Raw genomic sequence first — 4542 nt, 5'->3', positions numbered from 1 at the left:
GAAACAGTGGAGCCTTGGCAAAACAATACATGGATTTGGCTCAAGTTTAGTGCATGGTTTTTAAAATCGATTCGGTCAGGGGTCCGTTTACCGGGTCGAACGGTGCAACCATTCAAACCAAATGCTCGACCCGTTCTGACAAGAAAATTAAAAAAATTCAAAAAAAAAAAATGGTCAAAACCGTTTGAATGGTTCAAACAATTAACTGCCTGGTTCAAGAGTTCGTTGACCAAAATTAACAGTTTTGGGGGGAAATCCAATTTTTGGGGAAAACAGAACCGGTCACCTGATCGATTCCCGGTTTTTCTGGTCCAACCGTCCAGTCTGTTCCAATTTTGAAAACAATGGTTTAGTGTGATTTATGAGGTAACGAATCAGTCCAAAACAAAACCTAGAAAAATAGTATAAAGATTTAACCCAAACCCTAAAAGACCCAATTTCTATGCTACAATCCCTATGGATCTGCCACCCGGAGTCAGTAACGATCACAATTTATGAACATTTGGAAATACTTCCATAGTGGATCATGTTTTTACGAGCTAATAGGCACCACTGGTTGTGGTTCAGATGCCATGGTCAACTTAAAGACAACAATAGGGAAAGAGGAAAAGAGGAGCCTGCCAAAAGAATATCAACGAATGTAAATACTTGGAACCAGATTCTACTAGCTTAGAAAGGTTAAAATGGAGAAAATTGGGTTTTAAAAAGTTATAGCACTCACGCAAATGGAATTGTAACAGTTTTGATAGAATTAATCAATTGTTAGAATGTAAAGGATCTAAAGGTACTTTAAAGGATTTTGCAAATAGTAGGAGTGTATAAGTCCATTTACTAAAACTTAGGAATAATTTAAGCCCATTTACTGGAACCAAAGCCTATATCCTCAAATATCAATTCTTGTAAACATGAAAATTGAGTAATTAAGTAATTAACAATGGTAAATATCATATTTGGTAATGTTTGGATCATTATTCTTTTGCCCAATTTTTCTGTATAAATCAATGTTTTAAGACTCGAATACAATACAAAACTGAAATGCTTGTCAAGTCATGGATCAAACATTTCTGGGATTTGTGACTTCCACCTGGGAGTTCAGTCTACAGTTAGGCTCAAGTGAATTCAAATGCAAGCAAGTCTAGACTCTGGAGTCTTGCGAATCTTGATGAATTGTGAGTTCAGACAACCTACGCGTCAATTATTAACAAGGTTTTGTATCAGATGCAAAATTGAACCAAGAGCAAAATTTGTATCCAGTTCAGATTTACACCACAACCAAATGCAGCCTAAAAGGATGTATGAAATACAAAAGAGGGGAAAAACAATTCATGTAAAATGGATTCAGACTAACATAAAGTTGCCTAGACATAGTTGCCTCTACAACATAACTGTTGTTATTGCCTTATTAATTTTTCTTAAGGTTTCAGATCTTTGCAATTGATAGGTCAAATATATATATGCATTATGTCCCATCCAGGTCATTGTAGTTTGTATAATTTCTAGGAAATTGACAAATCACAAATGAGAGAAATTGACTGATCACATTTTCACTCACGTATGTAAATGGATCTAATGACGGTTCAAAAAAGTCACAAGTTTGCAATGTAATACTGGCTTCTACTCAAAAGGCATGCTTAAGTGTCATGCACGGTTCATAACAAGGAAAAACAAATTGTTCAGTTAATATCTGCAATTGTTGGGGCTGAAATTTGAAGAGGTAGTTGAGCTCATAACCCTTCATGATTGAGAGACCACTATGGCATACCACACAGAAATTCTTAGAGAAACCTAGGAGAACCAACACTGATATCATCATCTGGCTTTAGTCTAAATTCGACTCACTCAAATTGCAAAGGGGAGGAAGGAGGAGTGTCTACTTGTGAACCATGCTCCTGATCTTCACCCTACTAACAACAGTTGCATAAACTCATTTACTAGCACTCCCCCATAAATACTAATGTGTCAAAGTCATGTAATGATCATGATCTAAAAGAAATATGTCCAAAAAATAATGGTCCATCATTGCTGCTTGCTTCTCTATGCATTTTCTGTGGTCATGTAAAAATGCTTTCTTGGCTATATTGAATTCCTTTGGATGATTCTTCTCCAAGAGCTTTCTGGTTGCCAAGGCCCCCTTTGCCTTTCTTGATAGTTGCCTTAGAACTTATGTTCCTTCCATCAACAACAAGCCCTAGAAAAGAAATTTTCAATCTGGTTATGTATAACCAAATTCATCATGTTGACAACATAAAATGAAACCAATAATGACAATGTTGTAATACCTTTATGGCGAATGTCCGTATTTTCATCTTGAAGGATCCACTACCTTTGAGCTCGTGTGCTTGCCATCAGTAATGATTTCGCTTTTATCGTCACTCAACAGATTCTGCACTCTGCAGCATGTTATCAATACAAGAATAAATTACCAATAACTATGAAAGAGCTTAGCTTACCTTGGCAAGGTTTAAGACTGATTGTTGTTTTTGGGTGATGAAAGAGTAAAACTTCAGTGAAGATGAAAATTGAATCTATGTTAACTAAAATTTTTCCTCAATTTAGCATATTATGCATGACATGATTCACAGATTGAGAACCACTTATCAACACTTCCAACACGGACTAAACTTAAATACATATAGTCACATTCACATACAAAATCAAGCAAACAGACACATACACAGATTTATGTAGCCAATTCCATATAATTGGGAATAAGATCTCTTAAGTTTAGTTGAGATGTGATGAGGGCGGATTTGGCCCTCTTATGACGTCATGGCACATGGCATCTTGGAATAGCTAGTTGACACATAGATACCACCTAACCAATGACTTGGAGTCCCAAATCATGGTTTCTCTTTGCCCAAACTTGTCGGCCTGCCTTCAACGCCAACCTGGCAACCTTGACCACAACTCAGGTCGGCTAGAAGCACCTCGTCCAGGGCCAACCTACAACACTTCGTCACTGGCCGAAGTGACCTCGACGCAAGGAATGACCTCCCTTGTGGGCGTGTTGGCTTGACTGAGGTCCAGGTGGCGACCTGCGAGACGTGCTTGTCGACAAATTTAGCATGCATATCCCAACACCCACGATTCTTGAAAGTTGGCCAACATACCGAACGTTCTGGAGGGTGGTCAATGTGCATGATGTTTACCTCCAAGGATTCGAACCGGTGCGTGAGGCCCACACTGAATAATGCCTATATAAAGGCACCAACCCCAAAGAACCGGGGGGTGGAGGAGAAAAAAAGAGGGGAGGAGAAAAAAAAGAGAAGTACACGTGATTATTCTACTCTCTAGCACTCAAGCATTCAGCTCGCATTTACGGCATACTTACTGACTTAAGTATCGGAGCGACCTCGTCAGGTTAGATACCCCAAGTTCTCTGATAGATTGTTTTGCAGACCGATCCAGACCACCGTCCACTTGGAGTTCAGATCACCCTTCAACTAGGGGTAGTCAAATCGTGCACCATCATTTGGCGTTGTCTGTGGGAAACGCTACAAGAAGATAAGTTCTCACCTTCTAAAAGGCTAAGTCCTCTTCTTCTAGAAAGCTAAGATCTCACCTTTGAGCAGCATCAACACCCAAAACGAATACCGATTATTGGGGGGAAAAACATCTATGATGAACCTAGAGAACTCCCCTTTGACAAGCAGACAAGTTCAGGCCAAACTCAGCATCCCCAGTGCCCTAAATAAATACATCACTATTGTATGCAAACGCTCCTCTCCCCGGGTAGAGCCATCAGTGGTTCCCGTCGGGATTGAAGCATAGCAGTTCTATGAGATGAAGCATGAATTTCTAGATCTGAGAATGGGAGAAGCCAGATGTAGACAACAACAGAACATCCTCAACTCATCCTCAACAATAGTCAGCTAGGACGAGGCCTCATCAGCCCAGTTTCGTGAGGTCGCCTCTAGAAGATGAGCTCTTTGTGGCTTCGGCGGGAGTTGGCGGCCAACAGACTGCATGGACATCCTTGTAGGTCGAGCCTTCCAAGGCTCTCGTGCAAGCTGGTGACCTGAAGTCAGTAGTGCTACCCCCTGTAGGTCAAGCTCCCAATGGCTTCTTGTAGGAGTGGATGACCGACGTCACTAACGAGGCTGATGAAGTACAGTCGTGGCCCTGAACTGCCGACTCACATCGACCACAACATTATGCCCTGCAAGGTGGGGCAGAACATGTACGTTGTGGTCTCACAAGCACTCACCCAAGAAGATAATCCCACGGGATGACGTATAAGCATCCATATGAGAAGTTACTACAGAATGACCACTTGCTTGGGCGGAAAGGTCAGGTCGCACGTCGGCTAAATAAGGATAAGGAGAGTGGACCATGAGCCGCTCCCAGAGCCCAAGGGCTAAGGTGTCAAGCTGATAAAAGATCTTGGCACCATATGAGACCCAATCGCCTCTTCGGCACGAGCAAATAAAAAAATAGCTTGTGTGTAGGTAGGACGGGCACATACCCTACAATGTCTGTTCACTTCGGTGTACATTGAGATCGGGTTATTCCTATTAGAGCCTAGCCCATCAGCTCTGCACT

Source organism: Nelumbo lutea, chromosome 7 (genome assembly GCF_056320005.1).
Source record: "Nelumbo lutea isolate HS-2025 chromosome 7, American lotus-T2T, whole genome shotgun sequence".
Classification (NCBI taxonomy): Eukaryota; Viridiplantae; Streptophyta; class Magnoliopsida; order Proteales; family Nelumbonaceae; genus Nelumbo; species Nelumbo lutea.
This window is presented reverse-complemented; position numbering follows the sequence as displayed.